At 47.6% G+C, this 12,217-nt stretch overlaps 1 protein-coding gene across 5 annotated transcripts in view; it reads left to right on the top strand.

Annotated features, from left to right (window-relative positions):
* The window catches only part of PCGF5 (polycomb group ring finger 5), a 147,844-nt gene that overhangs the window by 71,060 nt on the left and 64,567 nt on the right, over window positions 1–12,217 (top strand). Inside the window, exon 1 of one of the 5 annotated variants that reach the window (XM_068255643.1) lies at window positions 661–719. The exons of 1 other annotated variant lie outside the window; for it this stretch is intronic. The gene's annotated coding sequence lies outside the window, so the exon portion shown is untranslated. Of the gene's footprint in view, window positions 1–660; window positions 720–774; window positions 798–956; window positions 1,207–1,311; window positions 1,391–12,217 lie in introns of those variants that run through there. 3 more of the 5 variants (XM_068255644.1, XM_068255641.1, XM_068255642.1) reach the window with 3 other exon arrangements.

Genomic DNA, 12,217 nt, shown 5'->3' with positions numbered 1-12,217 from the left:
CAACCCTAAAGGCTCATACCTAGTACGCGTTTTCCATGGTTTTTCTGACGGCAGCGATGAGCGTTCATTTCCACATTCTCGTGATGTGGATACAGGCGCGCGGTTATGTGAACATTTGGCGATGCTCTGCAATAGCGACCATCACAGCCGATCTTTAAGATCTCCGATGACTATGTGCAAAGTACTGCGATCGCTTGACTTCGCATCCGTCATGTGCCATCGCATGTTCCCACCGGCAGACAGATCGGTGAACGCTTGTCGTCGGGGGTACGTTGCTGGGATCCAGCGTCCTGCGTTCTCAGGTGAGTATTCAGCATTACAGAACATCACCTAAATCGTTTCCAGGCTGTTATCCAAGAGTAGTAGTAAAGAAAAAAAGCCAGCAATTTGCATAGGTTCATGTGCTATCTCTAGACCCTGATGGAATGCTGTATAAAGGGAACATCTCAGAGGAGCACATGTAACGTCCTTTTATGATGTGTTTAGATAATATAACTTATGAGCACAGCTGACTGAAAAAGCTAATACCCAGTTTTCCGAGATTTTTGGACAACCAATACAACTTCTCTCGAATGTATTTGCAAGATTTTAACGGTCTGTACTGATTCAACACTTGCGCATGCGCAGTTTATGACGTGAACGACAGTACTGAACATGCGTATAATAGGTGCCCGTCATCAGTATTCATGAAACAGCTGCGCATGCGCGGTCCTGTCATGGTGAGTACTATTAAGTGCCTATACTGTATACAGAAGAGAAACGCTTGTTGTCACATTTGTGGCTACGTATAACCTCATGTACGTTGCGTCTGTGTGCAAGGGCTTCCGCTAATCAGCTCGCCTGTCGCTGTTGCGGTTACTGCGCTAGATGGAGTTGCGGTGCATGCTGGGAGGTGTAGTTCTGTGACAGGTGTAGCGCCTGGAGAGTGACAGCGCTGTGTGCTCTTGCGGATGTTCTGAGTGGCTGAGGCGGGGGCGCGGAACAGAGCGGTGGGAAATTTGACGGGGATTCTCCATCCATCTATCATAAGAAGGGGGGAAAGTCCAGCTGCGGGGGCTCCAGAGGAGGCGGGGCCACAAACTTTCACTGCGCAGCCAGCCAGAGCTATGAATGGAGCGCTCTGCCTTGGCTGTCACCTGTGAAAGTGCGGCTTCCTCACTGCGCTGCTATAGCATTGGCCGCCGCTTGTTCTGTGTATAGGACCAGGTACGGTATGTAGCAGTCTGTGTGTCGCCTGGTGATCGTTGCCATAGTAAAGCTGACATTGTTTCTGATTTTTTTTTTTTCTTGTGTAAAAATGGTTAACAAGTGGCTAACTCCACTTTCTTTGACCATTGCTACAATGATGTGTCAGTTAAAGGATACCTGAGGTGACATGAGATAGTCATGGGTATGTACAGCGTCTAGCACACAAATAACTAGGCTGTGTTCCTTTTTTTCTTTCTCTGCCTGAAAGAGTTAAATATCAAATCTGTAAGTGGCTGACTCAGTCCTGACAGGAAGTGACTACAGTGTGACCCTCACTGATAAGAAATAAGAAATTCCAACTATTAAACACTTTCCTAGCAGAAAATGGCTTCTGAGAGCAGGAAAGAGATAAAGGTTCAATAGTTCATAGATTTTAGCTCTGGCATACTTTAATGTGTCATTGAGCAAACACAATAAAACAATTAAAACTTAAAAAGTAACTTTAAACATAAAACTGGAATATCTTAAGTCATTTTTAAGAGAAGGAAGATGGATACAATCGTTTATTTCATTATTTTATTTTCGCCTCGGGTGTCCTTTAAAGAGACTCCTGAACCGAGTCTAATTCCACTTGTTTAATGTTAAACAGTGTAAACCAGCCATGGGCAAACTTGGCCCTCCAGCTGTTAAGGAACTACAAGTCCCACAATGCATTTGCCTTTGAGTCGTGACTGTGGCTGTAAGACTCCTGCAATGCATTGTGGGACTTGTAGTTCCTTTAAAAGCTGGAGGGCCAAGTTTGCCCATGCCTGGTATAAACCCTGCTAAACCGTTGCTATCCCGTGTTAAAACGAGGGGTTTAGACCTCCAAATCCCCCCCTGCAAAATCCACAACTTTCTTAGTTGTGGATTTTGCTGCTCATGGAGGCAGAGCTTTCAGCTGCAGCTCTGCCTCCATGCGCGTCAATCACATCTCCGCCTCTCCCCCGCCCCTCTCTGTGCAAGCAGATTGAGAGGGGCGGGGGGAGAGGCGTGGATTGACGCGCTGAGCTCTGACTCATCAGGAAACGCTCCCGGGACAAAACAGGGGATTTGGGGGGTATAAACCCCTCGTTTTGCCGCGGGATAGCAGCGGTTTAGCAGAATTTATAATGTTTAAAGGAGTTATCAGGCAAAAAAAAAAAAGTTTCACTTACCTGGGGCTTCTACCAGCCCCATGCAGCCATCCTGTGCCCTCGTAGTCACTCACTGCTGGTGCAGGAACATTAACACATACAATTTTACGCGTTGAACCATTAATGCATAAAAATGTATGTGTTAATGTTCCTGCACCAGCGGGAATGCGTAAAAATGTACGCAATGCGGCCTGCCGACTATGAGGTCGGCAAAAACTAAACAAGCTGACGGAGGGGGACCAGAGCAGCAGTGAGTGACTACGAGGGCACAGGATGGCTGCATGGGGCTGGTAGAAGCCCCAGGTAAGTGAAACTTTTTTTTTTTTGCCTGATAACTCCTTTAACATTTAACAAATGGCGTTAGACTCGCTTCAGAGTCTCTTTAAGCTTTGTTCACATTCTAAAGTGCAAGCGCTGAGTGCTTTTGTGATTGCTTTTTAGGGACAATTCTCACTTGGGCGATTAGCAGGTGATTCCCTCTAATCACCGAACAGCTAGCGCTTAGCGCAATATTAACTACAGGTCCTTCTAAAAAAATTAGCATATTGTGATAACTCTAAACACCTGCAAAAGATTCCTGAGGCTTTTAAAAACTCCCAGCCTGATAATTACTCAAAACCGCAATCATGGGTAAGACTGCCGACATGACTGCTGTCCAGAAGGCCATCATTGACAACATCAAGCAAGAGGGTAAGAGACCAAGAAATTTCGGAACAAATAGGCTGTTCCCAGATTGCTGTATCAAGGCACCTGTGGGAAGGAAAAAGTGTGGCAGAAAACGCTGCACAACGAGAAGAGGTGTCCGGACCCTGAGGAAGATTGTGGAGAAGGACTGATTCCAGACCTGGGGGGACCTGCGGAAGCAGTGGACTGAGTCTGGAGTAGAAACATCCAGAGCCTCTGTGTACAGGCGTGTGCAGGAATGGGCTACAGGTGCCGCATTCCCCAGGTCAAGCCACCTTTGAAGCAGCAGCAGAAGCGCCTGACCTGGGCTACAGAGAAGCAGCACTGGACTGTTGCTCAGTGGTCCAAAGTACTTTTTTCGGATGAAAGCAACTTTTGCATGTCATTGGGAAATCAAGGTGCCAGATTCTGGAGGAAGACTGGGGAGAGGGAAATGCCAAAATGCCTGAAGTCCAGTGTCAAGTACCCACAGTCAGTGATGGTCTGGGGTGCCATGTCAGCTGCTGGTGCTGGTCCACTGTGTTTTATCAAGGACAGGGTCAATGCAGCTAGCTATCAGGAGATTTTGGAGCACTTCATGCTTCCATCTGCTGAAAAGCTTTATGGAGATGAAGATTTCATTTTTCAGCACGACCTGGCACCTGCTCACAGTGCCAAAACCACTGGTAAATGGTATACTGACCATGGTATTACTGTGCTCAATTGGCCTGCCAACTCTCCTGACCTGAACCCCATAGAGAATCTGTGGGATATTGTGAAGAGAAAGTTGAGACGCAAGACCCAACACTCTGGATGAGCTTAAGGCCGCTATCGAAGCATCCTGGGCCTCCATAACACCTGAGCAGTGCCACAGGCTGATTGCCTCCATGCCACGCCGCATTAAAGCAGTCATTTCTGCAAAAGGATTCCCAACCAAGTATTGAATGCATAATTGGACATAATTATTTGAAGGTTGACTTTTTTTTTTTTTGTTTTAAAAACACTTTTCTTTTATTGGTCGGATGAAATATGCTAATTTTTTGAGATAGGAATTTTGGGTTTTCATGAGCTGTATGCCAAAATCATCAATCTTAAAACAATAAAAGGCTTGAACTACTTCAGTTGTGTGTATTTGAATCTAAAATATATGAAAGTCTAATGTTTATCAGTACATTACAGAAAATAATGAACTTTATCACAATATGCTAATTTTTTTAGAAGGACCTGTATATGGCAGTGATCTCGCTACCATGATTGCCGCCGATCGCGGGTGTTTTGTTATTAGCGGCAATTGCAAAACTTGTTCCCTTCAGCATTTTGCCGCGATTCTGGAGCGCTTGTGATACAGATTGTGATACAGTGCTGATTGCGTTTGCTCTGAATCGCAAGAGTGTTCAGTGATTTTACCACACTAAGGACTCGTTCACACTGGAGGCGTTTTTTTTTGTTTTTTTTTTAATCCTTTCCCCCACTGCGGTGAACAAGCGCTAGACGCGCGAAACGGACGTCCGCAGGGGGATCTAGACCTGGCGCCCACCACATCCGCATCGCATCCCACCTGATTCAACCTGAATTAATTGTAAGTGCATCCTTTTTATCTCAATAAACAATCATTTGAATCGCAGTGCTGGCTACACCTCATCCCCCTTTCCACATTAATTTGCTGCATCTCACCCAGCCCGTGCACGCCCTTCAAAGAGACCACACTTACGCATTCAATGGTGCATCAGGTCTAAGTCCCATCTCCTACTGCAGTTAAGAGAGTGCTGGAACTTTCTTCTTCTTTCTCTTTTTTTTTTTTTTTTTTTTTTTTTTTTTTAATGCCTGCGATTTTTCAAAATCTCCATGAAAGCGCTTACACCATGCTATCCTATGCGCTAGTTCAGATTAGGGTGCTCCGTCTGCTCTCTGTTCAGAGAAGCGCTAAATGGACCATTTTCAGAGCGATTCCGCCTCAATGGAAGGTATAGGAAAACCGCAAAATGCTCACAAAATCGCTTTGTGCAGCATTTGCATTAAGAATAAATACATTGTAATCTTTTCCGGATCAAAGAGTTCACTTCCTGTCAGTCAGGAAGTGAAAAAAACGGAATCGCTCTGCAAAAACACTTACAAAAAAGCTTACCATGAAAATTATAATGTAAGTGCTACAGATGGATAATTGCATAATACAATCAATACACGGATGTTGTTGTCTAGCTAGTAAATATCAACACAAACAACTTAAAAATCAATGTTGCTTTAAAATGTCCCATACGAGCATACTAGCTATTAAAAGTTCCAAAGTCTATAGATCTAAATAAAATAGTTCAGAATAAGTGATTTCTCTTGCTTGTATGCGCCTCTAGTAGGTGTTAGTTTCACCTTGCTTCAGACTCTTTAATGTAATAGACGGCGCTCCGCCTTTATGTAAGTGATAACACTCACCGAATCCAATTGACCACTGTGAGACTGGTCATAAATCGCTCGTTTGTTGTCCTCCTCGGTGGGTATGTCAGCCCCGTTACTCCTTCTTCCTAAATGTCACCACTTTCAAGGGTATGTGTACCTCATAGGATGAAAAACCTCACATAGTACAGCTCCGTTTTGATAAAATGACGTTTAATTTTAAAATTGTACTTGCAAATTGTGGAGTGAAAAACAGCACTCAGAGTTTTTAGAACGGGCTCTCCCCCGTGCCTCCCGGTCAAGCTCGTTGGTTCCGCTCCGTTCCCGCCGCTAATCCACCACTCGTGGCTACAAGGATCTCCTCCACGCAGTGCGCTCTGTGCTTCCTGACAGTCCGAGGTAGCTCCACCAGACGCGTTTCGTCACTACGTGTGACTACGTGTGACTCATCATAGGGCTCGAGTCTCTGAAGTTCGATAACTGCTATCACAGCAGGTCTTGCGCGATGTGCCACGCGCGGTGCTTTGTCGAGCGCAAAGCATTACTCCATGTGATAAAGGAAGGTTTGCCTGCGATCACTCGTTTGAAACAAGCGAGTGATCGTGCGCAAACCTTCCTTTATCACATGGAGTAATGCTTTATGAGACGGCAAAGAGCCGTGCGCGGCAGAGCACGTGAGATCTGCTGTGATGGCAGTTATCACGCTTTAGAGAATCGAGCCCATAGTGTGAACAAGCCCTTAGTTCTTCACATACGTTTTACGTGAGGCTATTAAAAGGTATCTGATTTTCAAAAGTTAAAGTAATACTAATGGGAGCCTGAAAAAATACCAAAAAAAAACGGATACTCACCTGTGGAGAGGGAAGGCTCTGAATCCTATAGTCTTCCTGGTCCTCTCTTTATGCCCTTGGTCCACCGCTGTCCCTCGTTTCGGTGTCCTCGTGAAGGATTCGGAAGTACTTTTGTCTCTGCACCCATCTTTGGAAGCATTTGAGGATCCAAAGGCACAAACTTTTACGCTGGAGCAGCAGTGGAGCAAGGTAATGGGGAGAGACCTGGGAAAGCTCGCAGAGTTCCCCAAACCTGTCCTCAAGGCCCACCAACAGTACATATTTTGCAGGAAACCACAAAGATGCACAGGTGGAGTAATTAGTGTCTCAGCAGAGCTGATTAACTATCTCTGGGGAATTCCACAAAACATGCACGGTTGGTGGGCCCGGAGGACAGGGTTTGGGAACTCTGCAAGTCTATGGGACACCACAGTGGGAGATGCTAGCGTGATATAAATCAATAATAGTGAGATCCAGAGCCCCTTGGTCTACCTCTGTCCCCCATTTCAGAGTCCTCATGAAGGCTTCGGAAGTACTTGTGGCCCCGCAGGCTAGTACAGGTTAGCTTTAAAGTGGACCTGAACTCAGAACTTTCTCTCTGCTCTAACATAACCTTTACAGGAAAAAAACATTTCCTTGTTACAGCTTATAGAGCTCCTACAGAGATGCTGCAGTGTGAGTAATTATTGGCTCGCTGGGAGCACATAAGGGGTTAACCTCCCGTGTATACATATTAGCTTTGGATTAGGCCGAGAGCTGACAGTTCAGATAACACTGGCTCATTTCTTGCAGATAAGGAGAATTAGATAGGCTGCTCTATAAACACAGACAGTGGATTTCTCTGTTTTTTTTTCCTTCTCTACAAGAGTTCCGGTCCACTGCAAACTGGCCAAACTTTTTAGGCGAAGGGCCACATCGCCGTTTTTGGGCGAACTAGCAAAATGAATCACAATTTTTGCTAATTGCCGGTACGCCAGGTATACTATGCCTGTGACGTTTTGTCAAATGAAACATTTCCACGGGAAATAACCCAGATACCGTGTGCAGTTAGCACAGTGGCAGCTGCTAATCGGTGGCGGTTACTACCGCTGGCCCCTGCATGCGGGACTGCAGCTACAGCCTGCTGTGGAGTGGGGCAGAGGAGCGACGATTGTCTTACAGTTAAGGAAGCGAAAAGGTTGAGGGCTGTTAAGGATCCAACATGTTGGCTTTTAAAGCGGTATCGTCACCATAAAAATCAAATTTCAACAGCAACTGGTCTGAGTGTATTAAGTGATAAAGATGCTAATCCTGCATTCAAAACTTTTTCTGCTGTTATGGTTTGGAGTCATCACATACCTTAGGAGCACTGACTCTGAAGTCTCATAAACTTCACGGTTTTATTTTAATAATCACTGTAACATCATTGCCCTAACTAAATCACTGCATCCTCGCGGATGAACACTCTTTCCCCAAAGCCCCACGACTTTCTTGGTCGTGGATTTTGCTGCCCCGGGAGGCAGAACTTTCAGCTGCAGCTCTGCCTCCATGTGTAACAATCCGCGCGTATCTCTGCCTGTCCCCCGCCCCTCTCAGGGAAAGAAGCAATTCGAGCTGACAGATGCGTGTAGAGGTAGAGCTGCAGCTGAAAGCTGTGCCTCTCACGGAAGCGCTCCCCACAGTGTGCCCTGGGGAGTTTGGGGGGAATTAGTTAGTGCTCAGCCGCAGGGATGTGGTGTTTTAGGTAGGGCAATAATGTTAAAGTGATTTTTAAAATAAAACCATGAATTTTATGAGACTTCAGTCTCTCTTTAACCACCCTGGCGTTCTGATTAAATCGCCAGGGTGGCTGCGGGAGGGTTTTTTTTAAATAAAAAAAAAACTATTTCATGCAGCCAACTGAAAGTTGGCTGCATGAAAGCCCACTAGAGGGCGCTCCGGAGGCGATCTTCCGATCGCCTCCGGCGCCCAGAATAAACAAGGAAGGCCGCAATGAGCGGCCTTCCTTGTTTTGCTTATATCGTCGCCATAGCGACGAGCGGAGTGACGTCATCGACGTCCTGACGTCAGCCGCCTCCGATCCAGCCCTTAGCGCTGGCCGGAACTTTTTGTTCCGGCTACGCTGGGCTCAGGCGGCTGGGGGGACCCTCTTTCGCCGCTGCTCGCGGCGGATCGCCGCAGAGCGGCGGCGATCAGGCAGCACACGCGGCTGGCAAAGTGCCGGCTGCGTGTGCTGCTTTTTATTTGATGTAAATCGGCCCAGCAGGGCCTGAGCGGCAGCCTCCGGCGGTGTTGGACGAGCTGAGCTCGTCCAGACCGCTCAGGTGGTTAAAGAGAGTCTGAAGCGAGAATAAATCTCGCTTCAGACCTCATAGATAGCAGGGGCACGCTATCCCGCGGCTTAACGGGGGTCCCTGATCCCCCAAATCCCCTCCGCAATGCGGGGGAGCGCTTCCTGGTTGGGGCAGGGCAGGGCTAACCGCCGCAGCCCTGCCCCACGCGCGTCTGTCAGCGCGTATCTCCGACTCTCCCCCGCCCCTCTCAGTCTTCCTTCACTGAGAGGGGCGGGGGAGAGGCGGCGATGCGCCGCTGACAGACGCGACTGGAAGCAGGGCTGCAGCAGTTAGCCCTGCCTCCAGGAGCGACCAAGTCTGCGACCAAGTGTTGCAGTTGGGGGTCAAGGGACCCCTGTTTAGCAGCGCTATTGCGGCGGTTTAGCAGGGGCACACGTGCCCCTGCTAACTATGAGCTCTGAAGCGAAATTTATTCTCGCTTCAGAGTCTCTTTAAGTGCCATTGCCAAACAGTTGCAATTCTGGGGGTCTTTTTATCTATAATATATTCCGACGCTTCCCTTCAGTTCCCCCTCCTTCTAATGACATAAGACAGTGCACTTCCTAGTATAGACCTCAGTGGGAGTGTCTGAAGACTCTGGGAGGAGGGCGGGTACCGAATACACAATTAGCAAGAGGAGAAAAAGTGAGGGAGGAAATGTCAGGAGGTCAAAGGTAACAAAGATGGAAACTGCCTAGAATAGGATTCTCTGCTTTTCCTTTATAAGATTCACAGGAATCATAACGTGGACCGTGCAGTACATCGGTTATGTAAGTAGAACTAGTATTTATCTACTTCTATATGTGTTTTTGATTTATAGGTTAGTATGGGTGTCACTTGTTCTCTTCACCTCACATCTCTCAACTTTTTGCGGACCGCCGCAGTATAAATCTACGTCGGGCGGGTGGCGCTGCGGTTCTGACCGGACGTAAACTCTACGCGCGTCGCCGCTCGACACCGCCGTTCTCACCGCTTTCCACTCGCCGCAATTAGCAGCCCTGCCGTCTCTATGACGGCAGAGCACTGTGAGCCGGGCAGAAGCCGTTTTCGTTGGCTCCTGGCCCTGTCATTCCTGTAAGCCAATCCCATTGGCTTACATTGAGTGACAGGGTCAGGAGCCAATGAAAGTGGCTCCTGACCGGCGCACAGCACTCTGCCGTCCTAGAGACGGCAGAGAGAGCAGTCTGCGGCGGGGACAGAGCGGCGCATTTTTGCGGCGATTCGTCGGGATGCAGCGTTTTAGCGTACCAGCAGCCTCTGGTCCTTAACCTCCCTGGCGTTCGGATTCCTGCGGGCGCGGGAACGTTTTTTGCACTTTTTTTTTTCCATGTAGCTAGCCTAGCACTAGCTACATGATTGCCCCCTCTGTGCGGCGTCCCTCCCTCCCCTCCGATCGCTGCCGTCGCAATGGCCTGTCCGGAAATCCTGTTCTGAACGGGATTTCCTGAAGGGCTTCCCCCGTCGCCATGGTGACGCACGTTGTGACGTCGGCGACGTCGTGACGTCACAGGGAGACCCGATCCACCCCTCAGCTCTGCCTGGCACCAATTGGCCAGGCAGCACACGGGGTCTGGGGGGGGGGGCGCTCGTTACGCGACGGATAGCGGCACATCGGCGACGAGCGGCGGCGATCGTCTCCAACATGCAGCAAGCAAAAAATTATTAAAATCGGCCCAGCGGGGCCTGAGCGGCACCCTCCAGCGTCTCTGGACGAGCTCAGCTCGTCCAGAACGCTAGGGAGGTTAAGGGGGCAGAGGCTGCTGGTACTGAAGTGGTTAAAGAACATGTATATTTACTTACCTGGAGCTTCTTCCAGCTCCTACAAGACGCTCTGGTCCCTCGCCACAGTTCTGTCGTCCTCCAGTCTCCTACAGTCAGGCTCATAATGATCACCTTTCTGCACAGGTGCTTGCCACCTGTATTCATGCTCTCTTTGCGTTTTGAGCATGTGCAGTACAGCTGCATCGCATGTGATTTTTAAATTACAAGCCTTCATGAAAATAAAAAAAAGCGCATAGCACAAGTGTGTACAAAAGACCTTGCGATTTAAAAACACATGCAATTTGAAAAGCACAGTGCAAGCGCAGCAGTGTGTACAGGCCCTAAAAATGCACAAATGTATATGTAGCAAAACGCAACCTTCATCGCACTGCCTAATGTGTTCCCAGCCAGAAAACTGGGATAGGAATTGTCACACACTTTTTGTTTCTAGGTAAGCGTAATGATGCGCGCACCTGATTTAGGTGAAAGTGTTCTGTCGGGTGGTATGGGCTTGATACAGACTAATATGTGGAGTGCAGTTCTGCAGGGAGTGTTTTACTGTCTTACTGTTTTGACTGTTTTACTGTTTTGACTGTTTGTGACCTTGATTATATTTCTGCGTTTGTGTGGACAACACTGATTGACTTGTAGACTTTAACCCTTTCACTGCCAAGCACATACTTAGTACGTTGGGGCAGGTAAGTGCTTTATCTGCCAGCAACCTACCTAGTACGTTATTTGGCAGTTTTGGCTGCAGGAAGCAGCAGGGAGGGGGCTGACATCATTCCTTCATTCCTCCACGTGGGCCCCCCATCATTCCTCCCTCCCTCCACGTGGGCCCCCCTCCTCTGACTCCTCGAATAGTTGGAGAAACGTTCGGAGTGTAATTACTCACCCAAACGCTGGCTACAGGCCTGTGTCCCACGCCGGCAGCCGTCTCCTCTCTACTTCCTGTATGATGCGTGATTACTTACAAACGCGTCATACAGAGATCTGAAGAACGGAGAGGAGCCTGCTGTCGGAGGGGACACCACATGGAGCCAGCGATCAGGTGAGTTAATTACACATGGACCGCTGCGCTCCAGCCATGCAGGGGGGCACAGGAGGGGGGGCCCATGTGGAAGGAGGAGGATGATGTTGGCCCCTTATACTTGAGGGAGGGGGGGGCTCCTATACCTACACCTACCACACATATTGGAGCACCTATACCTGCTACCTATACTGGCTGCACCTATACCTGGTTACCTTTGCTGGGGCACCTATTCCTGGCTACCTATACTGGCTGCACCTGTATCTGGCTACCTGTACTGGCGGCACCTGTACCAGAACAGGAAAAGGATACATAATACATATCTGGTATCAATGGATTCAGCAGAATCAGAGCTTTTACAAACGGTTACATTTTTGTCAGTAAACGTAATTCTTCTTTGAAAATAAAAACACAACAGAAAAATAATTGTATTATTTTTCACTTTTTTAAAACCTATTTCACTCAAAAGTGTTGTTTATATCTCCAGAAAAAGTAAAAAATTGTTTGTGTTCAAGCCCACTTCATTATGGGAAAAAAAGAATATCTCCTATTTCATGTAGGTTTTCTTGTCTAAAAATCCTAAGTAAACCTCATGTCTAAAAACTAAAAGATGTTCGCGTTTAAGACCAATCGGCTGGCAGGGAAAGGGTTAAAACAGATTAGAACTACATTCTTCCTTCTGTTGACGTATTGGATGTACAGGTAGTACCTGACTTACGAACTACCCATCGTTACAAATGGCACAAAAATGGGAGCAAGGCATAAGAAATGTTTGCAAGTAGACCTTACAGTTTTTGAGGAAATCAATAAAAAAAATAGCAAAATTAAAATGACATTTTTCTGTGGTACACCATACTGTATACTCAGTTC

Source organism: Hyperolius riggenbachi, chromosome 10 (genome assembly GCF_040937935.1).
Source record: "Hyperolius riggenbachi isolate aHypRig1 chromosome 10, aHypRig1.pri, whole genome shotgun sequence".
Taxonomy (NCBI): Eukaryota; Metazoa; Chordata; class Amphibia; order Anura; family Hyperoliidae; genus Hyperolius; species Hyperolius riggenbachi.
Note: the sequence above shows the minus strand (reverse complement) of the source record. Positions and strands in the feature narration are given on the sequence as shown.